Source organism: Prionailurus bengalensis, chromosome C1, assembly GCF_016509475.1.
Source record: "Prionailurus bengalensis isolate Pbe53 chromosome C1, Fcat_Pben_1.1_paternal_pri, whole genome shotgun sequence".
In the NCBI taxonomy this organism is placed as follows: Eukaryota; Metazoa; Chordata; class Mammalia; order Carnivora; family Felidae; genus Prionailurus; species Prionailurus bengalensis.
Genome location: NC_057345.1, coordinates 94,287,740 through 94,305,883, shown reverse-complemented (window position 1 = coordinate 94,305,883; position 18,144 = coordinate 94,287,740).

Sequence of the window (18,144 nt, the reverse complement as noted above, 5' to 3'; positions counted from 1 at the left end):
ATCCCTCAGACATCACCATGTCCCACGCCCCTCCTCGCTCAGTGCTGGGGATGAGATAAAGAGGCAGGAAAGGAACCCTCCTTGCCCCTACAGAGCGACCACGCTGAGGAACACATGGATAAGCAAACAGAAGAGAATCTTGTTAACAGCTGTATTCGGGGACATTCTTGGGTCAGAAGCAGGGTGGGCCACAGAAATTAGGGAAGGCTTCCAGGAGGAGGTGGGGAGGAGGACATAGCCTGGCAGGTGGATGGGAGGAGATGGGAGGATCTTTCTCAGAGGCTGGGTCAGAGACAGGGCTCTGCCTGAGATGGGCCGAGGGGGAAATGCTGGCAGGTCTTGGGATAGGACACTGGCGACCATAGAGCTGATTCACATGACTCAGTCACATGGGCTTACCAGCCAACGGGGGAGGAGCTCGGAGGAAATGGACTCAGAAAAGACAAATTCTTGCATTGAAATATTGCTGAAGGAGACAGAGAATGAAAGCAGACATCAGCCGTGGGCTCTGTCACCATGTGGTCTTGGGACAGATGTCCAGCCGGCCCCAAAGAGGTTAAAATCCACCGTGCTGGATGGGGGCCGGGAGCTCTCCCTTATTCTTCACCAACACGACCCACCTGCCCCCCCCCCCCCCCCACGGACTGTTAGCTAGCCTGAGAGTGGGCTGACCACAGCAGCCTGTCCCCAGCCTCAGAGGCTAGGAGCAGGGACTCTGATGAGGAGGCCATGCTGCCTGAGTACAAGCCACGTTTCCTCTGGGCTTCCCAACCCGCCGAGCACCCGCACTGTGAGCGTTTCCTTCACTGGGCCCCCCAGCTGCTGGAGTCCAGGGACTCCGGTCACGGTCACGCCCAGCCTATATCTATAAACCCTCCCCTGGTGCACAGCAGGGGCGCCGAACGGAGACACACGCTCACTCGTGCTGGGTGGTGCAGACGGAGGACACTCTGCGCACAGACCCAAGTGGGAGTCCTTCCTGGCCATGTCACTCACTCGTGCGCCTTCGTGGGGGCTTGTTCAGACTCTCTGGGCCTCAGCTCCTTATCTGTGAAAGGGGTTAACGACCCCCCACTTTGAAGAACAGTGGTGGAAACTCGAGATGAAGGATACACAGTGTCCAGCGCGCAGAAAGTGGTTGTAAAAGGCAGTCGCCAGGTGCACCGGGGGGCGGGGGGCGGGGGGAGCATTTCCTCATGGGTTCCCGGTGCCATGCTGTCTCGCCCTAGGATTCTCCTGAGTCTTTTAGCGCCTTCCTAGGCACCAACCCTTTTTCCTAGAACGGCCTCTCATTTGGCTCCACTCATCAGAAGCCTCTCGGTCCTTCAAAGCCCCATTTCAACGTCATGCCTCCCTGCTGGCTTGCCTGGTCACCTCCAGCAGACCAGATGCTTCCTTGGGGCAGGGGAGGGGGGTTGCCAGCACCACCACTGGCCACAGTCCCACCGTATTGTCCCTCAGCACACAGCACACCCTGCCTTCGGCAGCAGTCACAAGAGGTATCGTGTAGAACACCACTTACTGCGCTAGGAACCTACCATACTGAGACAGAGAGGGTAAGTGACTTGGCCATGGTCACACAGCTACGAGGTGGCAAAGACGGAAGGTAAACTCAAGTCAGCCTGGTTCCAAAGCTTCTGCGGCCTTGCTGCTAATTATACTCTTCACTGACCATCTTCACACTCTCCAACTATAATATAAGCCATCGTGGTGTGGCAGAAAAACACACAGATCCTGGAGGCAGCTAGAAATGGGCGCAAAGCTCACTTTTGTCATGGACAAGTTGAGGGGCCCTGCACAAGGCCTTGACCTCTGCATGTGTTTCCTCACCTAGAGTTGTGAGATGATGTGACATGTAGCGGTGGGTCTGCTCCCAACAGGGAGTGTTACCACTCACGCGCCCTGCCTTCCCGGGAGGCCGGGTTTGCCTCAAGAGCGTGGAGCATGGGACTCGAGGGCATAAGCCTGCACCGCACCGTTCTCCGGGCTCCTGTGCACCTTTTCTTTTTCCTCCTGACACCACCGCAACCACAAAGAAGATACTCTCAGCACCTCCATTGTACAAAACCACAGCCTAAAGAGGGTGAGAAACTTGCCCGGCGTGACATAACCAAGCAGCAGAGCTGGGATGTGACCCAGATCCATCTGACCTCAAAGCCTGGGCTCTGAACCGTGATTCCATGGAGCCTCTCTGCAAGGTAGGGGATCGGTGATTCCTCTTCCATCTCTGCTGTGAGACAGTTCAAGCAGGAATCACAAATTCCATATTGCAGACGGAGAAGTAAAAGCCTGGATACTAAGTGACTTGCCCAGGTACGAAGCCAGTTGATGGCAGAGCCAGTTCTAGAAGGCAGGGCTCCTAAACCCAGTGCTCCACTCTCTTATTTGCACTCTGATGCCTGTGGCTTAGATTCTTGGGATGGAGACACCAGGGCCCTGGGACCTTGGCCAGGAAGTTGGCCACAGGCCTCAGCCTGGGCCCAAGAAGCCTCCAACCATGGAGGAATTTGCTTTGAAGACAAAGGATGACTCCTGGCAGGGAGAGTCGCTCTCATTTCTGTTCCAGACAAATGGGAAGCTGCTGCAGATTCCATGATAAATCTTTTTGCTAAAGATGATGCATCACTTTGGGCTGGTTATATGCACAGTCTTTGGACATTATACAAGTCAATTATCGAGACCAAGTTCTCAGCACTGAGCGGAGATATTTTCATCGCGTGGCTGTCACGGAGCCAGAGCCTCCCAGGGATCTGGCCGGGAAGCTGGTCCATGTCGAGGCTGGTGCCGGAGTCACTGCAGAGTGGTGGCACCTGCCCCCCCCTCCCCGGGTGCCAGGGGAAGTGTCCCTACTGCCATCATGATGGCCTCCATGCTGGGCTAGCCCCTGAGGTCACCCCAAGGCTGCTGGGCTGGCCATGATTACTCTGTCCGGGATGCTGACATGCCCTCCCTGTCAGCTGCCTGGAGTTGGGGAAATAAAACCATTCTGGGCCAAACCCCAAGTACAGAGCTGCAAACAGGGCCTTGCTTCCCCCGCCCCAGAAGCACTGCCTCCACACCCCAAGGAGCTCCTTACCCGAGCCCAGAACACTTCCAGGTCATCCTACAGTCCCCCAAGAACTTCTCTGGGCCAGCAGGTCTGGCTTTCCCTCACCCCCTAAACCTAAGAGAGCACACAGCTGGTTCTCCAAGGTCAGGATTTTTACTTTCTTATTTTGATCTTTTTAAAGGAAGCCATTCTTTTTTTTAATGTCTGTTTATTTATTTTTGGAGACACACACACACACGCACACACAGAGAGAGAGAGAGAGAGAGAGAGAGAGAGAGAGAGTTAGGCAGACAGAGAGGGAGAGAAAATGCCAAGCAGCCTCTGCACTGTCAGTACAGAGCCTGATGTGGGGCTCGAACTCACAAACCGTGAGATCATGGAGGTCAGGAATTTTAAACCTAGCATGTTTGTCGCTCCAAACATTTGAGCTCAGTGTTTCAGAGCTAAAGTTTGAGGTTCTGGCAAGAACACTGGCCTGGGAAGTGTGTGGGCTTCACTAACTGCTGTGTGGCTTTGGGCAAGTCTTCAACCTCTCTGAGCCCCAATCCTCTCCTCTAAAAATGTGGCCAATGGTTCTTCCAAGCTCCAAAATGCTAAGCTGCATTTTCCAGGATTCCAAGAAGGCAGTCGGAGACGACGGGAGCATAGGAGGGGGCTGAGGGTGGTGACCGATTAAACGGAGGGAGCAGGGGACTGAGTCACACTAAATGTCATGCTAAAAATTTAGGTTTTATTTTAAAGGTAGTGGAGAGCCAGGAGAAATGTTTAAGCATGGGAGTAGAAGTGCCAGATTTAGCAAATAAAAATACCAGACATCTATTTAAATTTGAACTGGGCATCCTGTATTTTATTTGGCAACCTTGCATGGGAGTGACAGAGAACGCTCTTTGGCCACTGAGTGAAGAATGCACTAGAGGGGACGAAACCTGAAGCAGGGAGACCATTTCGGAGGCTATTATATTCCAGGCAATAATCACAGAAGTTTTGTTCAGCATTTATTCCTTGCTGGCACTGTTCTAAGTATTTTGTGTGTATGGAAGCATCTAATTCTCACAACAAGGTGTAGTATCTAGCATCATTCCCATTTGACAGGCGAGGAGACTGCAGCACAGAGACGTTAGTTAACTTGCCCAGGTCACACAGCTTGGTGGCAGAGCTGGGGTTGGAGCCCAAAAAAGCCCACATTCTTAACTGATGCAACGTACCGCCACCCGTGGGAGCCAGGAGAGCCTGAACCCAGGCCATGCAGTGGGAACTGGGTGACAGCTCCTGGGTGGGAGTTGGGACACTGTGACTGGCAGGGAAAGGAGAGGGAGCTTGGGAACCGCAGTGTATCCCAGCGGCATTCGTGTTTTCAGACCCCTCGATGTTTTTCAGAGCAGAAGGAGGAACTCATAAGCAAAAAACTTGCACTTCTTCAGAATCTACCGAACACTAGGCAGGGCGTCAGGGGTCCTCAAAGTGTTTAGGAGGCCTAATGAGGAGGGCATGGTGGCTGACTGGACGTGGAGGGCTCTGGTTTGGGATGGCTGAGGGTGACATTAGCCAGAGAAAACATTTGGGATGATGAGCAGCGGGGGGGGGGGGGGGGGGGGGGGGGGGGGGGCCAGGTGCAGGCTGTGGGAGGGAAGATGTGTTTCAGTCTAGGACATGCTAAACTTATCAGGTACAAAGCAATGAGGCAATCAAGGCCCAGAGAGGTTTAGTGACTATCCTGGAGTCACACAGCCTACAGGTGTGAGGGCACAAACTGGAACTGAAGTCTGTTAACTGTATCTGGGGTGCCTGCCACAGACAGGGCCTTAGCCTAGGTTCAAAAATGGGATGAAAATGGGGCACCCGGGTGGCTCAGTCGGTCAAGCGTCCGACTTGGCCTCGGGTCATGATCTCACAGTTGGTGGGTTCGAGCCCCATGTCAGGCTCTGTGCTGACAGCTCAGAGCCTGGAGCCTGCTTCGGATTCTGTGTCTCCTTCTCTCTCTTCCCTTCCCCCCACTTGTGCTCGCTCTCTCTCTCTCTCTCCTTCAAAAGTAAATAAACATTAAAAAAATTTTCTAAGGGGATGTACAGGGAGACACCCCCAAATACAAGTCGTGGTCTGTGTCTAGGGGCCACTGTTTGAAGCAGGTTCTGGCAGGTCTATGAGCTCAGCTCTGAGCGCAGTCGTGCCCCCTCAAACTCTGAAATCAAAGCGGAGGGCGGAGCTGGGCTGAGTTTTGGGCACCATGAACCAAGAGCAGTCTCTCTGCAAAATGGGTTTTCTCCCCCTGTACACAGAGAACAATCCCCACGGCAGAGCTGCGGAGGACTCAGGTAAAGAAATGGGCAAGCATGTGCTGTGCACATGTGATCTGTCATTGTGCCCGTAGTCCGTTCTCCTGCCTCTGCCACCGCCCCCTCCCCCTGGCGTCCTCCTCATCGTCCTCCCCCCCCCCCATTTCCTCATCTTCCCTCCCCTCCTTTCAGGCCTTGGGACCTAGCCTGTTACAGGGAAGCAGGGATGTCTGCAGATAAGCCGCTTAGGGACAAACGTGCCGCCTCAGCCAGCCTGGCTCGCTCCTCCCGGTCTCCGGCTCTCCACTCCTCCCCCTGCAACACACACACACTCACACACCACACAGGACCTCCCAGCGCAGCTCGACCAGCTCGCCTAGCCATCTCTCCGGCAGACCCCCTCTACCCCTCTCCCCGCATCCACCGGTCTCCCCGGGAGCCCAGCACGCACGCACGCACGCACGAACATGCTAGCTGTTGCCCGGGAGCACCGCCGAGGCGGCAGGAGGGACCCACGAGAGGCCCTAGGGCATGGGGAGGCTCCGGCTTGGTCGGCCTGGAAATGTACAAAGCAGATCCCCGGGGACAGAGCGAGAGACTGACGTCAAACCAAGGCTGAAAATATAGTCTGGAGAGTCATGAGGCACCGTGAAAAATGAGCCGTCCTCCCCAGCCAGAGACATAAATCCCACCTCTTTCGAGTCTCGAAGCAGCAGGGCTGGCTGCCGCTAGCCTCTAGAATGCCTGCTGAGAGGCCTCGGGGTCCCCAATGCCCCATACAGGGGCCAGGGCACCCCCTCCCCACTCCTAAGAGCGGCCGGTGCCCTGGGAACTGAAGGACACCAAGCAGGAGATGAGGGGCTCCAGTGCCCACCCTCACCCGTGGCGTCTGGCTAAGCACAGTGTGGCAGGGACGTGACCTCCCAAACCACACCCAGAGGGCCCAGAGGGCCCAGAGAGCCAGGCCCATGCCTTGTGTGGGGCTCAAGGTCCCGGCCAGCATTAAGCTCCAACACCCTTTGCTGTCCTTGGGCAGTCTGCCTTCCCATCTTTTTCTCCACCTACCCACCCCACAAGTACTTATTAACTAATAAGTACAGGAGAAACAGAGGACCAGAGCTGTCAGATGGCCTAGTCCCAGACCACAGATAGTCCATGTCAGAGAGGGCCCGGCATCCTTTGGAGCATGGGGTTTTCAGGGACCAGAAGTCTTCCTGCTCTCAGACGCCCAAGCCTCCCCAGACCCGTATGAAAGGAGCAGAGGAACCTCAGGCCGCAAGGGCAGCCGTGGGATTGTGGCTCTCTGCACCAACCAGCAGGGCCTTCAGGGCCAGCAACGTCAGTGGCAAATGTCCCTGCCCCCACCCCTTACGCCACCCCCCTCTTGGCTGTCCATAAGCCCCCAAGAATTAAAGCGGTCCGAGGGAAAGTGACGGAGGCCCCCCGCAGAGTGACCAAGGTTAAATTTTCACCACTCGGTGGCAATAGACTTATAAGAGATTTTAAACTATGTTAGAAAATGAAGAAAGTTTGACTAATCTCACCTGAGTTGGAGATGGAGGTTCTATCTTCTACACACTTCTATGTGACTGTGGCCTATTCCTGCTGATTCCCCTTTTCTGGTCTGCCCCCACCAGCTTCTCTGTTTAACACGCCAGCTCTGGTGTTGTCCATTCTCTGGATCCTCTCGCCTCGTCCTTCATCCCCAGCACCATGACCCCTCCAGAATAAACTGCTCCGTCCTCTGAGCTGCTTTCTCCCCAACAGGGTCAGTTCAACCCGGCCAGGAGGGCTGGGCTCACCTTCACAGAATCTAACCAAGCAAGCTTCAATCGTACCGTACGGTTAACTTCTCAAAGGCACTAGAAAGACAGGCAAGGGCTGGAGCCCTGGGCTGGGAGGACAGTCACCAGACTCCCCTTCTCTGGGCACCTGCCCGCAAAGCTCAGGACCTCAGCGCCCTGACAATCCTGGGGTGGGACTGGAAGGGAAGCAGGGGCAGCTAAAGACAAGCCTTATGGAGACGGTCACGTGCAGGGTCAAGCTTCAGGGCAACAGAGGCATTTGTATGAAAACCCAAGTCAGAGCATGTCACTCAAAGTCCTTTCTCAGCTCCTCATCTCACTTGGGGTAAAAACCAAAGTCCCTAGCATGACCCCAAAGCCCTGTGTGATCCGGCCCAAGTTCTCTCTCTGCCTATCTCATGCTGTGCTCTGCCTCCTCCTTCCTGTTCCTGCCACAGCAGGCTTCCTTGAACACTCCACCTCAGGACCTTTACACCTGCCCTCTCCCATTGCTCAAGTGACACCTCTAGGGAGGCCTTTGCTGACTGCTCTGTTCAAAATTACACACACACACACACACACACACACACACATACACACACGCTCCCTGTACCTCTTCCTTGCTTTATTTTCCTTCTTATCATTTATCACCAACTGATATCTATATATTTTATTTATTATTTCTCTCCCTCACTGGAATGTAAGCTCAGTCAGGGTAGGAACTTTTATCTGTTTGATGTTCATTCTTCTCATTGATTCACATGCCTCCTTTTAAAATCCTGTAACTTGAATCCTGAGATATAAAGTTAACTACCGTTAAAACGTCTTATGTTAGATGTTAAGGAAATGAAAGAGGGAAAGAGACAAAAATATCTGCCTAATGGAAATATATATGTATAAACATATTCATAAGGAAACACGGACCTTGTTTGCACAACTGGCCAGAGCAGTATCTATAATTACTTTCCTCCCCTGGCCAGTCCATGTTCCCTTTGCCCCCAGCGAGCACCCCAGTTGGTTGTGGGTCCTTGCCAGGGTGAGAGTGGCGTGCTGGGGCCAGAAGAGATAAATAATTGACTTTAAACACTTTTACTCCCAAGATGACTGTTGTGTGCTCAGATCAAAGAACATTCTCCTGTCAGTTGCGCATTCCCCAAGGTGCTATGACACGCAGTAGGAGAGCTGTCCCCTGGCTGATGCTGAGGGCTTACCTGCCTCAGTGTCCCCACATCTGTGGAGGGCGGGGGGGTGGTGCACAGATGGCTTGCTCAGGGCTGGATGCGTGAGAGGACGTAAACACTGGGGGACAGCGCGCAGAGAAGGGCGGAAGACAGTCCTTCGTGCCCTTGCTCACCTCCCTCCTCAACGTCTCCCTCTGGATGGCATTTTCGGTACCTTCCTGGGGCACTCCCACCGGGGTCCCTGCTGGTGCCCTGAGAGCCCTTCACTCTTCCTGCTGGCCCGGAGCACCCACCTCTGCAGCGACTTCTCCTGAAGGCTGTAAGCCTGAGTATTGCTCAAGGCAATTGGGTCCAGCAGGGAACGCCAACTCCAGACCCCAGCTCTCTGAAGGTCCAGCATTAGCCCTCGTCCAGCCGAACACCCCACAGAGGCACCCTCCACCGGGAGCTCCATGAGGGCAGGGAAGGATCTCTTTGCTCACCATCAAATTCCCATCCATGGCACTGGCCATGTAAGTGCTGCAGTTACAAAGGCAGCTGACAAGACAGGGCAGCCGGGGGCTGGGAGGGCCCTTGGGGGTCAGCCCCGTCTCGCTCCTGCTACTCACTGAGTGGGTGATCAGTCACTCGGGCTGTCTGCTTTTCTGCTCATCCTACCCACCGTTAAAATGTCAATGTGTGACCCTCTGTCTATTGCTGAAGCAGCGGATGGCGGGAGCTTCACAAACGCTGCGGCAGTGCAGACGGAAGCAGAGCTCGCCCTGCCGCGCCTGCGCGACCCTCCGGTGCCACTGCAGGGGCTTCCGCGGGGGCCTCTTGCACCAAACACATGTCCCCTCTTGTTCACCGGTGCCTCCCGCCACGCTGCGCGCCAGCAGAAAGAAGCACCCTGTAGCAGGCGGAGTTCCACCAAGGAAGCAGAGCCAGGAGGAGATCTACACGCACAAGTACGGGGAACTGGCTACGTGGGTGTGGGGCTAGCTAAGCAGGTCTGAGGCCCATGGGGCAGGCAAGCAGGAAGGGAAGATCGCGGGCAGCCCGAAACCGTTAGGCCCCTGTAGAAGCTGTTGGCCCTGCCCGAGTTCCTCCCAGGGAAGGCCTAAGCCTTCTCTTAAAGGGCTTCCAACTGACTGAGCCAGGCCCACCCAGGAATCTCCGTAACTTCAAGTCAGCTGATCTGGGAGGACTTTAATCACAAGTGCAAATTCCCTTTGCAGCAGTCCCCCTGGATTCATGTTTGAATAACTGGGAGAAGGACAGTGTATTCGACAAAAGAGCCGCTGCCCCCTTCTGTGCTCCATCTTTCCAGAGAGAGAGAGAGAGAGAGAGAGAAAGGGAGGGGGGGCTCATTTGCAGCTCCCCATCTGGAAGTGCGGTAGAAAGGGAATTCTGGGGAAAGTAATTTAGCCAGCCAAGCCAGGAGGCCACAAAGCCGGCAGGCTCCCCAGTGGCTTAAATCTGCATAAAGACCAAATGTCCCACCTCATGTTGACACATCAGTCACCATCTACAAAGCATATTTGAATTCCATTGTCTTGCATAATCCTCTTGACAGCTTTCTGAAGGGAATTTAATTTATTTCAATTCACAGGTGACTCACCCGACCTCCCACACAGGCCGGTAAGTGCCAGAGCTGGACCCTGAACCTGCCTTGATCTGACTCATTCATGTCCTCACCAGACAGTGAGTTTGATAAGGAGAGAAGATCTTCAGTTTCCGGATGCACTTCCGGAGAGATGAAAGGAATAGGGACCCCGTCTTTAAGACAATCTGCCTAAACTTTGGTTTTGCCGGTATTTTAGTCTCCCACACATGGTGCTAAAAAGGTCACATTTCTTTCTTAGGTTACATAATCTTTCTTCTAAAGATTAAATTTAATCTTCTCCAGGCTTCCACCCAGCCCTGTCTGCACAGATGTACTCACTGACCAGATCTCATGAATGGCGGTGGGTCCTCTCTTTTTGGGCCAATTTGGGGCAAGGGTCTCTGCTGAGAGTCAACCTTCTCAGGGCACCCTGCAACCCTTATCCTCACTCAGGCCCTGCCACTCCCTGGAGCACCACAGGGAATCACGTACGGGTCCCAACCTTGGGACCGCCCTACCCTTCCCTTCTAGCCTGCTTTCGTCCAAATTTTCCTCCACTGCCTCCTCCCACAAAGACGATCCCCTCAGTGAGCCTAAAATTTTACAAAAGAAAAGCCAGGAAAAGGTGACCGTGGTCTTCCAGGTGCCTGACAACCGATGTTTTGGGCCCTCCCCTACCCCAAATATGACCAGTGATTATACTGAACGATGATCAAACTTATTGAGCACTGTATTCTAAGCACTTGGCTAGTGGCAATTCATTTAATCCTGCTAAAGGCCTCTAATGGTAGATGCTATTGCTTTGGCCATTCTCTCATGTGAGAAACAGGCTGAAGTAAGAGTTTTGACTACAGGGATTGTGCCCGTTATACCCACAGCCCTCTGTGCCACATCCCACCAAAATCTGGTGTCAGGCCAGCTTGCACCAAGGCTTGTCTGTGGTCTTGGGAGGGAGGAAGGACAGTTAGCTACACAAAGAAAATCAAGTCACAAGCTAAAGTTGCAATAAATTATCCCACCCTGGTGGAGAAGCGGGGGGAGTAGGGGAGAGGAGGAAAGGATTCGGGTACCTGGTTCCACTCTATACCAGCTCCGTGGTTCAGGGGAGTTTCGATCTCCTGAAATACAAAACCTTTCAAGTAATCTCAAACTTTCATGTTTGTTGAGAGGACCAAAGGAGGAAAAAGTATGTGAGGGCTCTTTGTAAACTCTAAACTCGATGGATGTTTGCATTAAGGGCAGGAACATCTGCTTCGTCAATGCCTGGGTTTAATAACTTCAACTTTGGTAGGCAACGAACAAGACAACCCAGGGCTATGGTCAGGTCACTGTGCTGGGAGCTAGGGGACCAAGCAAGACGCTCTCCTGGACACAAAAACAGAGACAGAGACAGAGACAGAGAGAGAACTTGCTTTCCCAGACTCCTTTGCAGCTAGACCCGCATGTGACAGTTCCACCAGGAAAAATCCCTGTCTAACATTGGGAGGGAGAGCAGAGTTAGAAAGAAATGAGAGGCAGCAGCTGGACTGATTAGTCTGAGTCAGTCTGAAAACAGGAATTCGAGAAGATACACGCACCCCTTATGTTTGTTGCAGCGCAATTTACAATAGTCAAAATATGGAAGCAGCCCACGTATCCGTCAATAGATGATGGATAAGGAAAACGCGGTACATATGCGATGGAATATTATGCAGCCATAATCCAAGATGAGCTCGTGCCATTTGAGACCACAAATGTGTGGATGGAGCTGGAGGGTATTACGCTAAGCGAAATACATCAGACCGAGAAAGACAAATACCAGATGATTCCACTCATAAAATGGAATCTAAAACAAACAAACAAATGAATTAATAAAACCACAAGCAGAATCAGACCTCTAAATACAGGGAACAAACTAATGGCTGCCAGAGGCAACGGGGGTAGGGAGTGCACAAAAGGGGTGAAGGGGAGACAGAGATACAGGCTTCCAGTGACAGAATGAATAAGTCACGGAATAAAAGGAACAACATAAGGGATACAGTCAATGATAGCACACCAGCGACACAACAGGACAGATGGTAGCTACACTCGCGGTGAACAAAGTAGAATCTATAAACCACGAAGAGACTAAATCGCTAAGTTGTACGCCTGAAACTAATGTAACATTGGGTGGCACCTGTCCTCGGCTGAGGTAGGTTTCTAGCCTCCTTCCTGGGCAGTGGGCAGCAGAGGGCTGTGTTTCTTCCAGATCGGTCCTGTGGGATGCTCGGGTGTTCCTCCTGGCTTGGTAACGTCTTGGATCTCTCCAAGGTTCTCTGAACCACCTAATATCCTCGAATAAATTCCTTTCTGCTTACATCATCCAGAGTGGGATCTGTTGCCCCAGCTTGGTATCGGAAGAGATTCCAAGCAAGAAACCTTCAAGGAAATGAGAATCTGGGACTCGTTTTCTGAATGAGTTGCATTTCCAGACAATGGAGTGTTGGTTAGCATCAGAGGAGGGAATTTTGGGGTGGGTGGCACAGTCAGGAAACAGCTCCTGCCATCAGCTGTGGCCTCCACAAGAAGGTGCCCGTGGGAGGCAAGGCTTTGGCAGTTGAGCGGCTGCTGAAGTGAACCTTGCTCTGGCTAGTTCACTGGATTGTTCTGAAGCAAATGTCATAAAAACATTTCAGAAGTATTTCAGCACGCTTCTAGAAAAGGTGACTTTGTGGGGCACCTGGGTTGCTCAGTCGGTTAAGCGTGCGACTTCAGCTCAGACCATGATCTCGTAGCTCGTGAGTTCGGGCTCTGTGCTGACAGCTCAGAGCCTGGAGCCTGCGTCAGATTCTGTCTCCCTCTCTCTCTCTGCCCCTCCCCTGCTCATCCTCTGTCTCTCCGGCTCTCTGTTTCTCTCTGTCTCAAAAATAAAATAAACACTAAAAAATTTTTAAAAAGAGAGAAAAGGTGACTTTTTAAAACATAAGCACAATACTATTATCACACACGTAAAAACTATATAACATTGGGCGCCTGGGTGGCTCAGTCGGTTGAGCGGCCGACTTTGGCTCAGGTCATGATCTTGCGGTCCGTGAGTTCGAGCCCCGAGTTGGGCTCTGTGCTGACAGCTCAGAGCCTGGAGCCTGCTTCACATTCTGTCTCCCTCTCTCTCTCTACGCCTCCCCCTCTTGCATTTTTGTCTCTCTCTCTCAAAAATAAAATGAAAACATAAAAAAATTTTTTTTTAATATATAACATTAATTTCTTAACAATCAAATATCCAGCCAAGGTTCAAATTTCCCCATTGTCTTGCCCTTTTTTTTTTTTAAACACTTTGCTCAAATCAAGATCCAAATAACTCCGGCCTTTGCAGTTAGTTAATACATCTTAACTTTCTTTCAACCTATGGATTACTCTCCCTCATTGTCTCTCTTTTTTTCCTCCTTGCTGTTTGTTCCATAGACCTCCCACAGGCCAACCCCCTTTCGCCTGTTGGAAAGTTAAAACCTACATTTCCAAGAGTCTTTCCGCGAAGGTGTCATCACAACCTGCGGTCTCCCAAGCAGGTGCCCCCGCATGCGTCTTTCAGGCGGCAATGAGCCAGGTGAGAGGCCACCTTCAGGGTGGTGCTGGAGGTGTCTGAGTCCCCCCGGACACTTGTGGTGGGGGCTCCGGGCTCTTGTCCCTGGAAGTTCAGGAGCCAAGCAGCAGGGGGGGGTGGCAATGTGGGTGTTCCTCCCGCTGCAGCTCCTGGTCTTCCCGGGAGTCCTGTAAGCCATCCCCCCACCTGCCATAAATCCCTTTACGCACAAACTGGCTAGAGAACGTTCTGTTGACTGAGGCGGTGGGTGGGGGTCACATGAGAATAAGCCTTAATTCTGCACAGTATTTTAGAGTGTATAAAACACTTCCACCTATATCATGGCATGGGTGCCCTTAGCTACCCCACAAGGGGGGCATTCTTATCCCCATTGAAAGGATGAGCCCAGAGCGGGTCAGACCGAGCAACCAACCCGAACTCTTACAGTTAGGGAGTGTCTCAAGACTCAGTCCCAAGGCTTCAGATTCCAGGTCCTCTATTGTCTCTCGCTGTTCCGCCTCCCTCTCCTCACAGGCTGCCACGGTCACAGCAGAGATGACGGAGGCTCTAGGGCTAAGATGGCTGCAGGAAATACGGCAGCCCAGGGAGATAGTCTGGAAAGACTCCTCACTTTGCCTAAGATCAGTATATATCCTCCCCACATGTCTCTGCCCAGTGATGTCTCTACGGGGCTGCTTCGTCCAAGTCCTGGGGTCTGAGTGCCCCCTGCTTTCCTCCTTCTGCCAGGCCTGTGCTGGAGAGGGGGCGGCAGGGGGTCAGGAAAGGCAGCCTCCCAGGCTACTGCTCTGACTGTCACCCCAGCTCTGTCACCAAAGCCCCTCCAGAGTCCCTGTTCCAGACTGTGCGTGGAAGGAGGTGCACTTGGTGTTCGAGGGGAGATAGTGGAAGGGGCTTGAGGGGCCCTGAGAGCACTGAGTCCTTCTCCAATGCATTATCGTCCAAGTTTAAGTAGCAGCAATGGCCTGAGGGGGTCTGGATGAGAGGAGGAACCAGTGGCGGGCTCCGAGGGCCTTTCCTCTGCCCTCTCTGATGGACAGCAGCTTTGATCCCAGGGTCTGAGCTCATAACTAATGTCCCAGGCACGGGTGCCCGGGGGCTTCTCCAAGGACGTCTGGCTGACAAGGCCGACTCGGCCGGGCCTCAGCGGGCAGGCCTGGCCCCATTGCTATGGGCTGTGACAGGTTTACAGCCAGCCGGCCGACAGTAGTTACCTCAGATTTATCACCCTTCTACAAGGGCAGAGGGGGCCCTTAAATCACTATGATGGGAAATGCTGTCGGAGGGAGAGGAGGGCAAGTAAGTAAGGAGCCATCCTGGGGGCTTGGGCTTCCTGTTGGCTCCTTGGGTTAGAGTCCTTTCCAGAAAGGGACTGACAGTGCTGGAGCCCAGGGGAACCAAGCAGCCACCTGGGGAAGAGCCGGGAAGGACTGCAGGAAGTGACCCAGAAGAACAAGGGAGCCCAGCTCCCGCTGGGCTGGCCAGGCCGGAGCCATGCACGTGTGGGGACCCGGCACCAAAACTGCTGGCCGCCGTGACTTGGAGAAGCAGCTCCTTGCTGTGGCCGGTGCCACACGTGTGCCTGCCTAAGCAGTCCCACCTCCCTAGCAGCATGTCCCTCTGCAAGCAAGGCTGTTTGTGGCAACGCCATGTGTGCGGACATCTGTGCCCTTTCTCTGGATGTGTGTCTGCTTGGGGGTCTACGTCAGCAAGCAGGGGCATGCGTGCAATGAGGCCATTTCCCATTGCACTTGAGCACGGGGCTGGCTAGATGCACCTGTGAATTGGTATTGCACGTGTGGGCAGGTGGGGTGCAGGGTCAGGACCTATTCAAAGGTAGTAGCTTCTGGGTCCCTGTCCATGCCCGTGCACTGGGTGAGTCTAAGGACATACAGGAGAAAGAAGACGCCGGGAAGACAAGGAGAGAAGCTGGTGGTGGCATTCAGTAGGACCACGAGGGCTGACTGAGCAGAAAGGGAAGGAAGGCAGGCAGTGGATGAGCACTGAGACATACGGAGCAGAGAGAAAGAGCGCTCAAGGGAGGTGCCCAGATGCCCACACAATGCAGTCAGCTCAGCCCCACATGTGGTCAGAGAAAACAGGAGGGAAAGGGTAGAGGGTAGAGGAGAAGTGTAGGAAGAAACCCAGAAAGGACAAGGAGAGGAGAAAGGTGAGCCAAGAAGGGAAGAGTGGGGCGAGCCAGCCGGCGGGAACACCATCTGCTCCAGAGGACCCCAGTGCCCAGGCTTTGCAGCTGGTCTCACCTCAGCTAGCTCCTTGAGAAGCAGCTGGCCCCGAAGCAGGACCCTCCCCCAAGGCAGCCTGGCCGCTGGCCAACCCCCTGCCATAGGCTGGCAGCCACTCAAGCCCGGCTCAGAGCACCGGGAGAGCGATCCGGGCTGGGGCAGGGAGCTGAAGCAAGCAAGCCACGCCAGAGTGTTCACACAGAGAAGAGGGTCTCTGTTCTCCGACGTACATGGGCCGATGTGCACCTGCAGGTACCCCTGCAAAGCCCAACTGCCACCCGGTACACAAACGTGTGCACCCACGTGTCCAGCTTCATGTCCCCACGTGTCCTGACCACACGAGGCATCACCTGGACCCACCAAAGTTGGGCCATGCCACCTCTTCCCGCAGCCCCGGCCGTTCCTGGGCTGGGCTCTACAAAGCCTTCCTTTTCTGTCCTTGAATTTGCTGTGTGGGATCTTCCGGCTGGACTGCCTGGGCCGGGCCGGGCTGGGCCAGCTGGGCTCCAGCATCCTGAGCCCCAAAAGGCAAGATGTGGACCCCAACCCTGCAAGTGGCAGCCGGCCTCCCGCTCACTCTGCAAACCCGGCTCTGCCACCATACACCCCACCCTATGGGTTTGTGTTTACAGGACAGGTGTGCGCCTTGGGTGTGTCCGTGTGGCTGTGGATGTCATGGGGCATCCGGCGAGGTCAGAAGCTGGGCGTGCTAAGCCAAGTGGCGGTTCTCCAGGTGTGACACGTGGAGCCTAGGTGTCAGGAAAAGTCCCTCGCGTGTCCTTCGACTGCCCTCCTTTCCCATCCTTCACTGGCTCAAATGCTGCCTCCCCCTTGAAGCCTCCCTGAGGCTCAGCTAGAGCAACTGCCCACCTGTGCTCCCACACAGCTGAACCTAACCCTTTCGTTGATTTTTTCGTCAATGATCTCATTCACATATACAAAACTGTATACCACAACCCTCGCTGTGGTGGACAGGCTGCAAGATAACCCGCCCTCCCCCCCCCCATAATCTCCTTCTGTTGGTGTCTGTGCCTTTGTGAGATCTCTTCCTCAAAAATGTGGGCAGGACCCGTGACTCGCTTTTAGTAGAACCCGGCAGTGGGGGTCTCTGTAGCCCCTGGAACGCTGTTAAGTGCCTGCCTTCTCCATCATCTACAAGGGTTTCCATCCGGAAAGACCATCCCCTGCCCCATCACTCAGGACTAGGCGCAACAGTGGTGTTCTGCTAGCTACCCTCACAGCACAACTCAAGCAGGGGCTGTGGCGGGACATTGGGGCTCCCCCGAGTCCCCTCTGCTGTTCCACGCAGCAAGGGACGGCAGGGGGCACACTCCTTTCTGCCTTGTCAGAAAGACAGAGCTCCTCATCTACCAGCCAAATCACTAGCACAAAGCCTGGCGCATAGTAGGACCACCACCAGTGTTTCTTGAAGGAAGAGCAAAGGGCTGATAAAATAACGCAAGAACGATGTGAACGAGGAAAGGCCATTTTGCCAGGAGCCAGGGGACTGAGGGCATTGGCCTGCAGGTGATGCGTGCAGGAACAAGGAGAAGCCAGATTCCTCTGTGGATAGACACACAAAGCTGGCTGTCCTGAGATGCTTCCTACTTGAGCAAAGTTGCTACCCTGGGGAGCGGGGAGGAGGGGACCTGTGTGTCCTTCCATGGCAGGAGAGAGGTGCTGTGGGGAATCAAGCGGCAGAGCTATATGCCCAAGGCTGCCGTTTAGAAAGAGCACCTTCACCTTCCCCATTCCCAACATTCCCTCCGCTGGTGAAAGCCGAGAAGGGAACAGGGAGCCTTCAGCGGGTTCACTGGTACAGGTTTAAATTTGAAATCAGGCGAAACTGGCCACAGGGAAGGATCTCCATGGCAGGCAGCCCAGGGGCTAGGGTTCTCCATGCAGAATAGGGTTCTCACCTATTTCTGGAGTTTCTGCCCACCCCCCCCCCACCCCTGCCCAATGCACTACCTGCTGCCCCCTGCTACCTGTAAATCCTCCCGCTAGGGGACAAAGCCTGTCAGCGCACATTGAGGAACTTGGCATTGAATAAAACATCCCAGGGAGAGGTTAGCAGGGGAAGCACATTCTCACGGAGTGCCAAGTGATATGGCACTCTGCTATGCTCAGCTCCTGTGGGCAGGGGCAGGGGGTCCTTGGGAAGGGCGGTGTCCGCAGCAGGAGGCATCCGTGGTGTGGAAGAGCTGAACACCTTTCCTTCCGCTCCTTGGGGACTGGAGTCGCCCTCCCCTGCAGCGCTAGGGACAGAAGCATCGGAGGTGGCTGCTCTCCGTTGGCCCTGACACTCCCACTAACTAGAGAGAAAACAAAGGCTTCCCCGTCCTTCATGCCAGCTTCTCTCCGCAAGAGGAATAAAATGGCTCACTTATTTTGATCGCTCACAGATTTCTTGGGAAATGGGCTATTAGTTCCCCTAATGTAAAGATAATAGGCTCGTCCCCCTTGGCAA